General features: G+C 45.4%; 1 protein-coding gene across 2 annotated transcripts in view; it reads right to left on the bottom strand.

Annotated features, from left to right (window-relative positions):
- Positions 1–17078, bottom strand: part of LOC122794613 (protein DDI1 homolog 2-like) — an 897408-nt gene that overhangs the window by 239964 nt on the left and 640366 nt on the right. The window lies entirely within an intron of this gene.

Raw genomic sequence — 17078 nt, 5'->3', positions numbered from 1 at the left:
AGTTTTAATACTACATCTATTTTCATTGTGAGACTATACTGCTTTGTTTAGCAGATGTAGTGTTTCTACTATAATATGTAAAATAAAAGTTTTAAATGAAATTCAAATAATCATTGTAGAAGTAAAGCAGTATGCACATTACAGTGTTACATGGTCTGGGGCCATATTTTGTTTGTCTGTTCAGTTTGAGTTTGAAAGCTGGCATCCCACAATTCCATTGGAGTGGGTGGGGTTACCATAATTATGTATGCAAATTTTATGTTAATTAGTGTACAGATTTGTACCTATTTTTCATGGGTCTTTGTCCAGATTTTTGATGTTTCCAGGTTAAGAGGTATGGCTCCAAAAGCTCCCTGGATTGAAAAAGATCTGAGGTCTCAGAGACGATGTCAGATTGGAAGCCATGGGAGTCTTCTGATCCAAGACTGTCTGATATGGATGACTGGGATCCTGAAACTCTAAGACAACAGATGGTGTCTGAGGAGGAATTTGCAGGGGTGGTGTGGTGGAAGATCAGACAATCTGACCCAGAGCAGTAGGCGCCAAAGGAAAACTAATCTTCCCCTGCGCCGAGAGGATCTTCCTCACCACTGTCTCCATATCTTCTGAGAAACGTCTGGAAGAACAAGTAGAGTAAATGGAGGGTGATGCTGGTCTCTGCAAAAAAAGGAGATGGAAGCTTGCCTGGTACTGAGCCAACCAATGAAGAATATCTTGTTCGAGTACAGCACAATCTCTCCGAAGGCTGTGTCTGATCTGAAGATTTTGTCTGATCCAACTTTTGAATGTGTCAACACAATGGCAGTTGTTTCCAAATTGGAATCTGAAGGAACAGGTGGATCCTGAGTTTTCATCTTTTTCTGATCTGGGGTTGAGACTGGATGTTTAGCACTCCTTTTCTGGGAAGAGTCCAAGGAAGATTTTGACAAGGTGGAAGGCTTTGACTTTGGAAAGTGGGATACAGCCTCTCCAAAGAAGGAAGGAAGGAGACCTTTTAATATTAATTTGTTTTTGCATTCAGTTAAGGCTCGTGGATTAAATCCATGGCAAATCAAACAATCTTCCTATAACGGTAAAAGACCTAAATAGTACACAGAGTGAGTGTGCATCTGAGAGAGGCAACTTATAGTCCACATTTGGAACATTTCTTGAAACCCACAAGTTTGTCACTCATCATGTAATATGTATAACCACACTAATTAAAGAGAAAAATCTTAAGGGGAGACAATTCAAAAAGTACAGGTTAACAAGCTCATCGAAAGGCGGACACACCCAAGAGGCTGAAGGTTGAGATCTGAAAGCCTTTGGGTACACCGACTCCTCATCAGAAGGGGGGATAGTAGTCCAGCCACCCCTCTGTTTTAGGATCTCAAGGATATCTGCAAAGCAGGTATCATCAGAGGATGACCATGGGGACCCTTCTGACTCCTCAAGGTCAGTGTCAGAGGTGACAGACTCATCAGGGGAGTCTACATGCTTCCTCTTGCATGTTTTCATCCAAGTGGGCTCCTCAGAAGGGTATTCTGGGGAGGTCTTGGAAAAATGGGGACCACCCAGAGGGTGTTCCTGAGGCTGCGGATCTATGCTGTCCTCTGGATAGGGTGGTGCCAAGACAGAAGACGGTGCTTTTATGGGAAGAACATCAGCATCCTTGTGTAGAGCTGTAGATTTGGCCAGCACGATCATCAGCTCAAAGGCCGACTCCCCCGGTTCCGAGGACACCACCAGTTCCGAAGAAGCAGAGGTAGCTCCTAGTTCCAGGGAGATCGGCTCTGAAGCAGATGTAGGAGCCGAGCTCAGTCGAGCCAATGCACAGAGAGGTAGACTCGAAACCGAAGAGGCTCGGGTCAGAGAATCTCCCTCGGGACTGACAGGTGAACTTCGGCTTCTAGACACTATGAATGGCACCGAGAGTGTAGGAGCAGATATCGGTTCTGGTAAGGCCTCATGGGGTGCCGAAGCAGAGGGTTCTACTGCAAGTGGTAATGGATATTCTGGCTCTGATAGACCGGAATGGCTCAGAGGAGGAACAGTAGTGGATTGTCAAAGATTTGGACGGCTCCGAAGCCAGTTGGGCAGGAGCCAAGAGCAAATTTGCCAGCCCTGGTGCCTTCAAGAGTCTGCGCACCACCCTCTCCACATCTTCATCCGATAGCCTCCTAGAGGACCTGGAGGAAAGGGTTGGAGATAGAGATCTTTGAAAAAGAGGTGATCGCAGAGTAGTGGAGACTGATGGAATATCTGTTGACCGGCTCAGAGCTAAAAAATCCTTTTTCGGCTCTGAAGTTCTTGGGGGCAATATAGGCATGTCAACTGTAATAACCTCAATCGGCTCCGAAGGCAGTGGTATTTTCTCAGGAGGTCCAGATTTCTCAGAGGACACTGGAGATGGCCTTTTAACAGTCTTTTCTTTCCAGCTAGAGAAAGACTTTGTAGATTGTGAGGAAGAAGAACTACCTAAATCTCCCTTCAAAGGATGGTTTCAGGAGACCTTTCAAAATCAATTTGTTTTTCCTTTCTTGGAAGGACTCATGAGCTAAATGAGTGACAAAAAGTACAAGTCTCTTGTAAGTGAATGACCCCCAAACAGTAGACACATACACTATGCCCGTCCGTTATGGACATTTTCTGAGTACATTTTTGACATTTTTTAAAACCCAAAGGTTTATGATCCTTCTCTTTCGACTCCTTAGACATAATTGTCACACTGTAGCAAAGGCAGAAATGCTCTATAAGGTACAAAAAGGGATTAGTTTGGTCCTCTAACTAAAACGGACCCCAACTCCTGGAAGGAGGAGAAAATAACACACCACACTAAACAGTAAATGCCAATGAGAGGACTAGGTCCTCTAACTTAAACGGGCCTAGCCCTGCCAAGAACGGACAGGAACACACCACACTATAAAAAGAAAAGGCAAGATTAATAGAGGACTAGCTCCTCTACCTTAAAAGGGCCTAGCCCTTAGAAACATTTAACTAAGTTACCTAAGCCTAGACAAACAAATACACAGGCAGAAAGCTATTACCAGACAAACGGACTACAAAATAGTAAGTCCTACAATGTAAATACACACTTATCAAAACAAGTAAAGAGCCGACAAAGGGGCTCAATAAGAAGAAACAGCAAATTCTAAATAGAAATTATCTAACTACCACTACGGGATACCGACAAAACAGGCCTGTGGAAAAAACATCGGCCAAACAGCTGACAAATAAGTGACAACTATTTAACAATACCCAAGATTAACTATTATCTAAATAATAGTATTATAACTATATTCTATCTAACTATCTCTCTATACAGAAGAAAATGTTTAACTTAGCCACGGGCAAGAAGAGCACTTCTGAACTCGTAAAGCGGCAAACGAGATCTGTGGATTGATACCACTGCATGATGGGATACCTACCTTGCCACAAGCCAACTTAGAGACTTCCAGTTTCTGTAATCAGCTGAGTTGGAGCCGAGGATCAGCTCCGAACCCACATGTAAAAATAAAGGCAAGACAGGACAACAAAACATGTACAGGTTAACAGGAAGGAGGAGGTGCAGGGATACAAGCAATGGTATGAAGAATTATGACCTGGTCATAAAAGAAAGGAGAAAAGGAGAAAGACAGAAGAAATACAACACTCTAAGGCAGAAGAAGAGAGGAAAGGCAATGAAATACCAACATTGGTATTCGAAAATATGACTAAGTCGTAAGGGAGAAAAAGGACAGAGAAGAATTCTACACCAGAAGAAACTGCAAGGGATTAATGTTAAAAGGTAAACTAAAGAAGAAAACTGAACTGGAGAAATATCAAGAACAATTTTACTTATCCAAAAAGCTAGAGAGATACAGGCAAACCACATTTGTTAGCTAGAAGCGGTAAACGAGATCGGAGGTAACTGGCAGGGTGCAGTGTGGGTAAGAGAGAAGCTTGAGAGATCTGGTGACTGTGAGCTGTAGCATCGGCCGAACTGGATCTGAAGGATCAGATCCAAACCCATTTGTGAGGATATAAAGACGGACATCAGATCCACTGATGTCTTGGCTAGAAGGGAGCTACGAGTATCATTCTTGCCTGTCCAATCTCACTTTCAGCAGTACCCTGGTAATTGAGGGAAGCCATATAAGAAGAGGTCTGACCATTTGAAGGAGAAGGCATCCACTCTCCATGATCCCGTTTGAGTGGTTCTGGAGCAGTCTGTTCAAAGGAGAGGCAAAGAGATCTATACTGGGATATCCTCATTGGTGGGTGAAGTCCCAGAATCTCTCTCTCTCTCCAGCATCCATTATTTACGATCCAGAGAAACTGATATGGTGTTGTTTTGGGCCAGGAGGTATGATGTCAGTTGCAGTTTTTGTGTCAAAAGCATGAATGAGTTCCCCCTGGTTTGTTTATGCACCACAAAATGGCAATGTAGTCTGTCCAAATCAGCAATGTTCCTCTGAAAGATTTCTATTGCTGGAGACACTGCCAGCATTTCATTTTGGTTTATGTGCAGTTTCCTTTGTTCTGGAGTTCCAATTCCTTGCAAATTCAGCTTTCCAAACTGTGCTCCTCAGACTATGTCTGAGCTGATAGATTTCTCTCTCTCTCTCTCTCTGGTAGACAGAAGCTTATCACTGAATTCTGTAGAATACTCTTTCCTCCAAATTATTTTTTTTCAGGCAAAGAATTAGAGGTATCAGTGTTTTTAAAGGTTGAGAGTGCTGCTCCCAAGTGCAATTTAGGAACCAGTGGATTTTTCTCATGTGCAGTTCTCCGAGAGATACCATTAAGATGCAAGATGCCACGTAACCCAACACCCTTAGGAATTCCCTTGCTGTGAACGTGTCCCTTTCTAATAGGGTCTCTGCAAATAGTTGTCAAAGAGGAGACCTTGTCTAGAGGGGTAAGAAGGCCTTTCATTTCACAGAGTCTATAAAAGCACCCAGAAAGCGAACTCTTCTCTGTGGCTGAAGGTGAGACTCGCAGAGGTTAAGGGTGAGGCCTATGTTCTGGAAGCAAACCATGGTGATCTGTAGAGCTACATTTTCAGGGAGGGCAAATGTGAACTCCTGGAGTTCTGCAACGGGCTATAACAGGTGCTGGACCTTTGGTAAATACTCTGGGAACAGTAGATAAGCCAAATGATAAAAACACATCACTGGCAGTGAAATCCTCCGGCCAGAAAATGAAGATTGCTTCTGTGTTCCTTGGCTATAGAAACAAAGGTAGGCAATATTTCCAGCCTGGGGTCACCATATAGGCTTCCCTGGGAGATCATAAGCAATTATATTTTGCAAGGTTAGCATTTTGAACTTTGGTATGTGAAAGAACACGTTTAACTTTGACAAGTCTGAGACTGGTCTCCAGGTGCCCTCCTTTCTTAGAGCTAGAAAAATTCCCTGTGTTCTCTTTCTACAGGGATTGCTGGACAACAACCTTGTCACAGAAGCTCTGCAAAAGTTCTGGTAGGAATGGGGGAAGAAATCTCTCTTGGTCTTTTGGGAGCTTAAGCATTCATAACAAGAGTTTTTTTTCCATGAAGTGGATTAATAGCCTTTTTTCTATGGTACCAAAGACCCACTGGTCCCCGATGATGACTTTCCACTGTTGAAGAAAGGAGGAAGAGAGAGACTCCAGATACTTTTGTATCTTTCTTATTGGGAGTCTTGCCAGGGGTATCATGAGAATCACATAAGCCGTAAGACCCAAAATTCTGGTGATCAAAGTCTGAGTGGCAAACCCTAGGAACAGATCCATATTTAGATCTATTTATTTTTTCTTAGCTGAAGAAAAGTTCTTTGAACGGAGGGGATTCTAGCGGATAACCCCAGAAACACAATCCTGTGTGATGGAGTCAAAACAAGACTTGAATGTTCTTTTAGAATCGCAGCTTGTGTAAAAGATCTTTCACCCAAGAGAGAAATTTGTGATACTTTGAAAAGACTGCAAAGAAAAGCAAGTTGCTTAAATAAAGAAAAATATGGATACCCTGTAACCACAATGCTCTATAACGAACTAAACAATTTGTGAACCCTCTTGTTGAAGTGGACAGTCCAAAGGGTAAGGCAGAGAACCAATAATATGACACAAAGACACAAAACCTTAAGACACACCTAAAGTCTGGATGAACAAGGATACTATGATAGGCATCCTTTAAATTTAGTGTTAGCAGGAAAATAAAATGAGGAAGAAAGGGTAACAAGTTGTGACGTGACAGTGGTTTAGGAAAGAAAGAGCCAGAACGGCTCTCTAAGCTTTTTCTTTTTGGCACCAAAAACATCCTTGAATCCCACACTGAGAAGGAGGAACAATCTATTACTCCCTGAGACAGCATATGTTGAAGGATGGGGAGATGGAGTCTGGTTTGGTGGATGGGGAATTGCCCCCAGGAAAGGAATTTCCTCCAAATTCATTTGTAACCTTGATGAATGATCTTCAGAACCCATTTGTCTGAAATACTCCACTGCCAAAGAGAGAAGTGGAGATTCAGACTTTCTAGAAAGGGGGAAAAAACTGACCGGGGGGGGGCTAGGTCCTTTTAACAGTCATTCTGGCTTATTGGACTGACCTTAGTTTTGGGGAGTTCCTGTATTCTTGTTGGAGCCCCTTTGTCATTTCTTCTTAAAATACCTATTTTATTGAAACTGTGTATTTCACTTCTTGGCAAAAATGGATAAGGGGTTGGAGAATACCTTAGAAGATTTGGAAAAGGAGGGCTGAAAATCTCAAGAGAATTCCTGTACGTTACCCCTCTCATCAGGCTTTTTGATAACCTCTGCAGCAAAAGGACTGAAACTTAAATGTCTATCCAAAGGAGAAATTAAAATCTCATTTTTCACATCTGGGAGGTTCTGAGACTGCAGCCAGGCAAACCTCCTCAAAAACAGTACCAGGAGCCATAGCTCTGGAAGAAGATGGGATATACATGAGCTTTAAAGAATGAGTTGTGATGAGTACAATGGAAGTAATTAAACCATTTAAAGCAGATTTTTTTCTCACACGAAGAAACTGCAGACAAAACATGCCTCACACTTTCAGAATAAGAAGTTATGTACCTACCATAACGTTCTATGTTAGTTGTCTTCATCTCGCCTTCTTTCTTGCTGGATGGGTTTGGAGTCGATCCTCGGCTCGACCTTTACTAAAGCTCGAGAGCTATTTACCGGCTCGAGGCCTCCCCTTATCCCACAATGCTATGCATCAGATATCCAGATCTCGTTTGGTAGAGCTAACACCATGGAATAAACACCTGTTCCCACCACAAGGTTTACCTACAGTGCTACAAACAGAGGAGGACGTAACCTAAAAAAAAAAGAGTCAACCATAGGAAGAAGGCCTCAAAAGGGATTCTTCTCGGTCCTAACCAGGCCAGGGGGATAGAGGGTGGGATGCAAGAAAGAAGGCGAGATGAAGACAACTAACATGGAACGTTATGGTAGGTACATAACGTCTTAATGTTAAGTTGTCTATCTCGCCTTCATTCTTGCTGGATGGGACAGCGTCCCTAGCACCTTAGCCCTGGGTGGCTCATTGAAATAGACTCTTGAGCACAGTGGAACCAAAATCAGCTCGACTCCTGGAGGCCATATCCAACTTGTAATGCGAAATGAAGGTATGAGGAGTGGCCCATGTGGCTGCAGCACAAATAGATTCCATTGGAAGTCTAGCCTGAAAAGCTACCGACGTAGCCAATGCTCTGGTGGAATGAGCTTTTGGTTTTGTAGGGAGTTCTTTATGTCTCAGTTGGTACATCAAGGTAATAATAGAGGCCAGCCACCTGGACAAGGTTACCTTAGAAACTGGCAGGCCCTGCTTGCCCTCAGCACAGGACAGGAGGAGTTGATCTGATTTTCTTGTCTGTTTAGTCCTATCCAAATAAAAACGTAATTGTCTGTGAACGTCCAAATAGTGCAACTTTTGTTCAGCTCTGTTTGAATAATTAGGAAAATAGACAGGAAGATAAACAGCCTGATTGAGATGCGTCTCAGAGTATTTTGGGTAAAAAGGAAGGATTAGTCCTGAGTGAAACTCTATCTTTGTGAAAAATAAGATAAAGAGGATGAATACAAAGGGCTTGAAGTTCCGATACTCTTCTGGCTGAGGTGATGGCAACTAAGAGGAGAGTCTTCCAGGAGAGTAACTTTAAGGAACAAGAAGCCACAGGTACAAAAGGAGGGAGAATCAAAGAAGTTAATATCAAGTTCAAATCCCACGGAGGGGGGGATCTTTAACCGGGGGTCTAAGTAAAATAGTCCCCTTAAGAAAGGCCTTACAAAGTTTGTGGGACATGATACTGGACTCTGATAGGCCAACGTGAAAATTTGCGATAGCAGCCAATTGGACCCTAATGGTGGCAGACAAGGAACCTGCTCGAAAAAGTTCCACCAAAAAATCTAAAACATTATGGACAGGGGCTGTAAAGGGGTCCATCTTTCTAGCCTCTGCCCAGAAAGAAAAACGTTTCCACTTACTACCATAAGTCTTCCTAGTAGAAGATTTGTGCGAAGAAAGTATGATTTCACGCACTGGCTGAGAAATATGTGGAAGCCTGGCTAAGGTTGGAAGTGGAGCAACCAAGCTGTGAGGTTGAGAGAGTGAAGGGATTGGTGCAGCCCACCCGACTGATGGATCAAGAGGTCTGGCACTGGGTCCAGATTCCAGGGCTGCTCCAGCAGGTGACTATGCAGGAATGGGAACCAAATTTGTCGAGGCCAGTAAGGAGCAATGAGGATTATCCTGGATCCCAAAGTGGTCGCTTTCTGAATTAGTTTTGGAATTAAGGGAAAACGAGGGAATGCATAGAGAAGACCCCGGGGCCAATCGTGAACTACAGCATCTCTGGGGGAATGGCCTGGGAGGGGGAAGAGAGTGAAGAAGTCGCTGCACTTGCTGTTGAGAGGGGTTGCAAAAAGGTCGCAGCAAGGTTGACCCCATCTGCGGAAAATTTTGTCCGCTACTAACTGATTCAGAGACCACTCATGAGGCATAAGGATTGCTCTGCTTAGCCTGTCCGCTATGACGTTGGACTTCTCGGGGATGTGCGTTGCTATCAGAAACCATTGAGAGGAGATCGCCCACTGCCAGAGTCTGAGTGCTTCTCGATATAAGGGATAGGACCTGGTTCCGCCCTGCTTGTTGATGTACCACACTACCGACATATTGTCCGTCTGAACTGCAATAGTCCCGGGTAGGTAGAGAGTCCTGAAGAGCTTGCAACGTTAAAAGTACCACTCTCAACTCCAAGACGTTTATGTGCAGATGGTACTCTAGGGGTTGCCAAGTGCCCTGGACAGTCCTGCCCTGAAAATGCCTCCCCACCCAATCAGGGAGGCATCCGTTGTCACTATGGCAACCGGAGGAAGGACAAACTGTCTGCCCTGAAAAACATGAGGGGAGACCATCCACCAAGAAAGGTGGTCTTTGCATGATTGGGTCATTATTATGTTGTGAGACATCGGAAGCTGTTGAAAGGACCATTGGGTAAAAAGCATCCATTGAAGAATCCGCATGTGAAAACGAGCCAGGGGAAGTAATGTGATTGCTGCTGCCATGAGACTCAAGGTTTTCAGTACAAATCATCATCATTCATCATCATCATCATCATCATCCCCTTTTCCCATTTACATGGGGTCAGGGTATCTTATTAACTGTCGCCATCTCTCTCGATTCAGTGCCACTCTCCTGCCTTCTTCAACACTCATGCCTGACTGTCGCAGATCTTCTTTCACACAATCCATCCACCTCTTTGCTGGACGCCCTCGCTTCCTCTTACCTTCTTCCTGTCTGTCCCAAATCTCCCACACCAGATTGTCTTCTGCTTTTCTACACATGTGCCCATACCATCGTAATCTGTTTTCTTTGATCTTTTCTGCAATTGGAGCTACTTTGGCTTCTGTTCTTATGTCCTCATTTCTTCACCTGTCCCGCAGTGTGCATCCTACCACCTTTCTCAGGCACTTCATTTCCATCACCTCTATCTTCTTCAACTGTTCTGCCTTTACTGTCCAGGTTTCTGTACCATACAGTAGTACTGGTCGCACCACTGTCTTGTACACCTTACTTTTCAGCTTCTTTGGCATTCTTCTGTCATATACTACACCTGATACTCTATGCCAGTTAGCTGCAGCCCCTCTGATTCTAGCTTTGACCTCTTCATTCAGACTACCCTTCTCCTCAACCACCCCTCCTAGATACTTGAAGCTGTTTACCTGTTCCACTATCTTCCCATCTATCTCTATTCTCAGCTTCTTCTGATTTCCCCAATCTGCTGCCATTACCACTGTCTTATCTGTGCTTAGTTTCATCCCATGTGCCTTCAGATTTGCATTCCATTCTCCTATCCTTTGCTGAAGTTCTAGATCAGAGTCTGCCTGTACTGCCACATCATCTGCATACAGCAGCTTTGTTGCTCTAACCTTTCCAACCTGTTTGCTGATGTAGTCCATTACCAGTATGAACAGCAGTGGGCTCACAGCTGAACCCTGGTGTACACCCACTTCCACTGGGAACCCCTCAGTGAGGCCAAACACTGTTCGTACTTGAGTCACTGGGTCCTTGTACATAGCCTGTACTAATTCTACCAATGTTTCTGGGACTTCAAACCACCACAGTACTGCCCAGATCAGCTTTCTTGGGACCTTGTCATATGCTTTCCCCAAGTGTAGGAAAGCACAGTTTGACTCTCTCCTCTTCTCTAGTTTCTTCTCAAGTATCTGTCTCAATGCAAACATCGGGTCAATTGTGCTGCATCCTGATCTGAATCCTAACTGCTCATCTCCCATCTTACATTCTACTATTCTGCATATCCGTTTATCAATCACCCTCTCCAGAACTTTCATGCAATGTGGTAGGAGTTTGATGCCTCTGTACTGTCCACAGTTGTGGATGTCCCCTTTGTTCTTGTACACTGGCACGAGTATACTTATTCTCCAGTCATCTGGAATACGCCTTTCTCTCCACACTGCAATTTGTACCCTCAGGAGCCATTTCTCCCCTAGCTCACCCAGCATCGTTATCATATCTGATGTGACCTCATCTGAGCCTGCTGCTTTCCCTGACTTCATTTTCCTTAGTGCTGCTCTTACTTCTTCTAAGCTGGGCTCTTCTACTCTCATTGTAGGCTGTTTCTGGGGCAGTACCGCTTCTGTGGGATTTTCTTCATTCAGAAGCTGCTGGAAATACTCCTTCCATCTGTCTTTGATGTCCTGTGGGCTGGTAAGCAGGTTGTTGCTGGAATCCCTTATGAAGGGTGTCTGACTATCTTCTTTATCTTTCTGTCTTTGCCTTGCAACCTAGTATAGTTTCTTTGTGCCCCTTACTGTGTCACTTTCCAGAAGCTGATAGAGTGCCTCTGATGCCCTATTCTTTGCTATTGCAACTTCTTTCTTAGTTTCTTTGTTAGCCAACCAGTAGTCCTTCCTAGCTTGGTCAGTCTTTTCAATCTCCCACTTCTTCCTGCACTCCTTCTTTCTTTTGATTACTTCCTGCACTTCTGCATTCCACCACCAGCTTTCCTTATGTACCTTATTTCCATACCTGGCTCGGCCACATATCTTTTCTGTAGTCCTAACACATGCTGTTTTTAGGCACTGCCACTCTTCTTCAACTCCACCTATTTCCTCCTCTTCTTGGGGTGCTGGAGCCCTGAGTAATTCATTGAACTGCTGTACTTTCTCTCCAGTCAACTTCCAGGTCTTCAGGCTGGTCTCTGTTGACCTTAGAGCCTTCTCTGACCACTGCTTGCAGCTGATTGTGGCAACTACTGGTTTATGCTGTGAACTGACTGTTTCACTGGGGATGACTTTGCAATCATGGATTCTACCCCAGTGCCTTTTCTTTACTACGAGGAAGTCTACCTGAGTTGCATGTTGGCTACTCTTGTATGTGATCTTGTGACTGTCTCTCTTTCTGAACCATGTGTTGGCTACTATCAAGCCATTTGCCAGACAGAAGTCTAGAATGGCTTCTCCTTCTTTATTCCTATTGCTCCACCCATGTGGACCCAGGCAGTCCTCATATCCTGTTCTGTCTGTCCCGATATGTGCATTTAAGTCACCCATTATCAACACCAATTCATGTTGTCCTGCTTTATCTAGTAGGTCCTGCAACTGCTGTCTGAATGCACTCTTTTCCTCACTATCACAACCCTGCTGTGGGGCATAGGCTGAGATTATGAATACTGTCCTATCATTACACTGGAGTCTGATTGCCATGAGTCTGTCATTAATTCTGATGATATCCCTCACTGACTTCTGAAGCCTCTGTCTCACCACAATTCCTACACCAATTCTAGCCTGTCCACCACCTTCAGTACAAATCTGGCCTGAATTCTCTTGCACTGTAGTAACGTTTGAACATGTCGGCGAATGTCTAATACTCTTTTTAATGGAAGTTTTGCCGACAGTTCTTTTGTATTTAACATGGCGCCTATAAAGGTTATAGATTGACAAGGCGACAATGCAGACTTTTCAAAGTTTATAGAGATACCTAGCTCGGAGCAAGTTTGGATGGTATAATCCCTGGCTCGGATTAGATGATGCCTGGTGGAAGCAGTTAGGAGCCAGTCATCTAGATATGGAAACATCTGGAATCCTCGCTGTCTCAGGTGAGCCGTAACCACTGCCATGCATTTGGTGAACACCCTGGGGGCCGTTGTGAGACCAAAGGGCAGGGCTATGAATTGACAGTGACTGGCTCCCAGCCAGAAGCGGAGAAACCTCCTGGAGCGTCTGTTCATTCTGATATGGCAGTACGCATCCTGAAGGTCTATGGAGCACATCCAGTTGTCCGGACCCAAAAAGGGTAGAATGGACTGAAGCGTGATCATCCGGAACTTTGTTCTTTGAACAGACTTGTTTAACCTGCTGAGATCCAAAATGGGTCTCCAGTCCCCTGTTTTTTTTGGTACCAAAAAGAACTTGGAGTAAATCCCGGATCCTTGCTGGTCTGCTGGGACTGGCTGGATGGCTCTTTTTTCTAGCAGTTTTGAAATTTCTAGTACTGCTTGTTCCCTTAGACTGGGTGGAACATCTGGAAGGGATCTGTTTGTTTGCACGGGGGTGTGGACAAAGGGGATTTTGTAACCCTTGGATATGATGGACTGTACCCATTTGTCTTGTGTGAGGAGTTGCCAGGCTTCTGGGTACAGTGACAATCTTCCCCCGATTGCCTCAGAGGGTGGACAGTCGGGCAGCCCCTCAGGGATGTTGAAAGGGTTTGTCAGTTAAAGCTTCCCTGCTACTCTGATTTTGCGGACTCCCTCTGCCTCTCGGGGGGCGTCTATTGTTGTTCCCTCCTCTTCCCCTGGAGGAAAACTCGCTACGTGTGTCAGGCACGACTCCCTGGGGTTTGCGAAACCATATTTTTCCACTCTTCTGACCTTTAGGGTATGGTCTAGAGGGAGTAGAAAAACGGACTCCCACGGCAGAGAGAGTCTTGCCTTCCTGCTCACACCTGGTAAGGGTATCCTTCACCTGTGGTCCAAACAAAGCCAAACCATCGAAGGGGGTATTGGTGAAGGATGCCTTAAAGGGGTCAGCAAAGTTACATAACCGCATCCAGGCATGTCTTCTCAAAGCCATGCCTGTGTCTGCGGCCCTACTCGCCCCATCGGCTGTATAAGAAATGAGCCGCATGGAGGAGTTGACTATAGATTTAAGGGTCGCCAGCTGGGAGTTAATCTTTTCCTGAGACCCTGCAGCAGATGGATCCTGAAGGGTATCACTCAGTTCCTTAAGGAGATCCCTTTGAAGGCAGGTGAAATGACACAGATAGTTCAGCGACCGCATGGAAAAGGTCGCTGAAGAAAACATCCGCTTCCCGTACCTGTCCATTGTCCTAGATTCTTTATTAGGTGGATGGACAGGTACAAAAGGGTCAGCCAACTCCTTCTTAGTGGCTGCTGCAACCACCATGGCATCAACAGGGACACCCTTTGTAAGAAACTGTTTGTCGGACGGGGCTGTAATGAATTTTGTGGGCCTGCGGGGAGTTGGTTCTACTGTGTCCGGGGCCGTCCACACCTTCTGAGCCACCACTTTCATGAGCAGGTCAAAAGGTGGAGACACCCAGGGGGTGGAAGGGCAACAACCAAACGCATCCAAGTACACAGACTCGTCCTTGGAAGGGTTAAGAGCAGTCCAGTTCCCTCTCTGCCTAAGGATCTCAAGGATGTCTGAGAAGGAGACATCCTCAGAGGGGGACCTTGGGGACCCTTCCGAATCCTCCAAGTCGGTGTCTGAGGTGACCGACTCGGGGGAGTCAACATGTTTCCTCTTACATTTTCTCTTCCGAGGGCGCTCCTCTGAATGATCAGGGGAGGCCTCGGAAGATACACCCAATGGGGCTACCTGGAGCGCCTGTTCTCCACGCTTGGGGTCAGGAGGGTGGACAGAGACAGACGCAAGCACCATAGGGGGAGGAGCCAAAGGGTTGATCGCAGAGCCAACACTGGAGTCAGCACGCTCCTCATGACCTCAAAGGCACCCCATCTGGCAGAGAAGAGGGTCCCCGCTCCGAAGAGACGTGAACCCCTCCAGGCACCGAGGCCAATGTTGGGGCCGAGCTCACCTGCGCCGAGGCCCCGAGAGGGAGAACGGGGTCAGACAAGGGTCCGATGCCACTCACCCCCTTGGAGCCGACAAGGGAGTCTTGGCGCCCAGATCCCGCCAAGGATGGAACCATTGAAGAGATCGGAGCAGACTAGGGAGCTGAAAAATGTGGTATCAGCTCTGACGTTCTGACGATTCGAGCCTCAACAAGCTCCGGCTCCGAACACAGTGGTAGAGTCGGAGGAGGAACTGTTGAAGACACAGGGATAGCCACAGTCTGTTGAGAAGGGCTAGTCAACATTTTGGCCAGTGCCTGCGACTTAAGGAGCCTACTGCCCACCCTCTCCAAGTCATGATCAGATAGCCTGGAGGACCAAGAGGAATGGGATGTATGGCTCCGCTCCGATTGGAGTAATGGAGACCAGGGAGCCGAATGAACGGACTCTAACGAGGGAGACCTCGAACGCTTTCGGCTCAGAGAAGGCTCCGATAGCAATGTCGGAGCCGACTGAGGTGTCGAAGTGTCGGTTCCAGCCGGAACCGACGAGGAGGCAGAAGCTCCACTCGGCGTCGGCTCCAAACAGGGAGCCGACGGTTTGGCTTTAAGGATTTCCCGATGAAGCCTTGGCCGGGGATCCTTCTGGCTTTAACAAGCCCCTCAAAATAAGCTTATTCCTATGCTCCTGCAGGACTCTCGGACTGAAGGCAGATGACTATAAGACTAGAAAAAGGCAGCTAACTAGGCCTAACACTACCCTAAAGGGTGGGGAGTGGGGGGGGGGTTGAAGAAAACTCTGTAACCACTGAAAAAAGAGTTTCTAAGTGGTATCTAAAGGGGTACACAATCTAATTAAACTAATAGGGAAGAATAACTAAATATTACACAATACTGGTAGCAAAAAATACAATAAAGAATTATACGACCTGGAGCCGATAAAAAACGCAACCTCGTAGCTGAAGCGGCAAACGAGATCTGGATATCTGACGCCTAGCATTGTGGGATAAGGGGAGGCCTCGAGCCGGTAAATAGCTCTCGAGCTTTAGTAAAAGGCCGAGTCAGAGCAGAGGATCGGCTCTGAACCCATCCAGCAAGAATGAAGGCGAGATAGACAACTTAACATCAAACTTTAACACAAGAGTCTGACAATTCAGCATCATCAACCCTCTTTTCTCCATTTTCTTCATGGAGTCAGAGTGTTGGGTCAACTCTCACCATCTTTCTCTATTCAACGCCACTCTCCTGCCTTCTTTGACACTCATGCCTGACTGGTGCAGGTTTTCTTTCACACAATCCATCCAACTCATTTGCTGGATACCTTAATTTCCTTTTGCTTTCTTCCTGTCTGTCCCAATTCTTCAACAGTTTGTCTTCTGCTTTTCTGCACATGTGCCTGAACCACCTCAATCTGTTCTTTGACCTTTTCTACAACAGGAGCTACTTTGGCCTCTACTGTTATGTCCTCATTTCTTCATTTGTCCCACAGTGTGTATCCCACCACCCTTCTCAGGCACTTCCAACTCCATCACCTCTAGCTCCCTCAACTGCTCTGCCTTAACTGCCGAGGTTTCTGTACCATACGGCAGTATTGGTCATACCACTGTTTTATACACCTTTTCAGCTTCTTTGACATTCTTCTGCCATACACTACACCTTACACATACTGCTAGTTGGCTGCAGCCCCTCCAATTCTAGCTTTGACCTCCTCATTCAGTCTCTTTCTCCTCAAGCTTCCTTCCCAGATACCTGAAGCTGTTAACCTGTTCAACTGTTTTCCCTTCTATCTCTATTCTCAGCTTCTTCTGATTTTCCACATTTGCTGCCATTACAACTCTTAGCTGTACTCAGTTTTATCCCATGTGCCTTCAATTTTGCATTCCATTCCCCTATCTTTTGCCGAAGTTCTTGCACAGATTCTGCCTGTAATGACACATCATCTGCATACAACAACTTTGTTGATCTGTACCCTCTGTCCGGTTTGCTAATGTAGTCCAACACCAGTATGAGCAGCAGTTGGCTCAGAACTGAACCCTGATCCCTGATAAGCACCCATTATCACTGGGAACCCCTCTGTGAGACCAAACACTGAACGTACTTGAATTAAGTCCTTGTACATAGCTTGTACTACTACCACCAAACTTTCAGGCTTCAGACCAGCACAGGACTGGCCAAATCAGCTTTTTTATGACCTCCTCATATGCTTTCTCCACGTCTAGCAATGCCCACTTGGACTCCTCTCATCTCCAGCTTCTTCTCAAGTTATCTGTCTTACTGCAAACATCATGTCAGTTGTGCTGCATCCTGATATGAATCAGAAATGTTCATCTCCGGGGGGCGTGGCCAAGGATGAACACAGGATAGCAGCAGATTTCTTCAGCTCCACCAATTTCATTACATTGACAGGAATTAATTACTTAAAAAATTAATTTTTGAAGTAATTTTCTTTCTAAATATGTTTGTTTTATATAGTTCTTGAACTATATCTAAAAAGAAAGGAAATCTTAATAATATTCCTGTCAGAAATTACTTTGGAAATTTTCCTGTCAGTTTATCAG

This window comes from Protopterus annectens, chromosome 2.part1 (assembly GCF_019279795.1).
Source record: "Protopterus annectens isolate FY-2018-M chromosome 2.part1, PAN1.0, whole genome shotgun sequence".
NCBI classification, from domain to species: Eukaryota; Metazoa; Chordata; order Ceratodontiformes; family Protopteridae; genus Protopterus; species Protopterus annectens.
The sequence above is the reverse complement of the archived record's forward strand: the minus strand, read 5'-3'. Positions and strand labels throughout refer to the sequence as shown.